The following is a 418-nucleotide window of genomic DNA, read 5'->3' on the forward strand; positions in this document are numbered from 1 at the left end:
TGGCAGGGAGGGACCTGGGACTCCTGGTGAACAAGTGGACTGTGAGCCAGCGATGTGCCCTCGTGGCCACAAATGGCAATGGTAGCTTGGGGTGCATCAGGGAGAGTGTGATGAGCAGGTCGAGGGAGGTTCTCCTCCCCCTCTACTCTGTGCTCGTGAGGCCACATCTGGAGTGCTGTGTCCAGTTCTGGGCTCCCCAGTTCAAGAAAGCCAAGCAACTACTGGAGAGAGTCCAGTGGAGGGCAATGAAGATGATGAGAGGACTGGAGCATTTCCCTTATGAGGAAAGGCTGAGGGAACTGAGTCTGTTCAGCCTGAGGAAGACTGAGAGGGGATCTCATCAATGCTTATAAATACCTTATAAGGTTGCATCAAGAGGATGGGGCCAGACTTTTCTCAGTGGAGCGCGGCGACAGGT

The sequence above is a fragment of the Cariama cristata genome, unplaced genomic scaffold (assembly GCF_000690535.1).
Source record: "Cariama cristata isolate BGI_N322 unplaced genomic scaffold, ASM69053v1 scaffold16425, whole genome shotgun sequence".
NCBI classification, from domain to species: domain Eukaryota; kingdom Metazoa; phylum Chordata; class Aves; order Cariamiformes; family Cariamidae; genus Cariama; species Cariama cristata.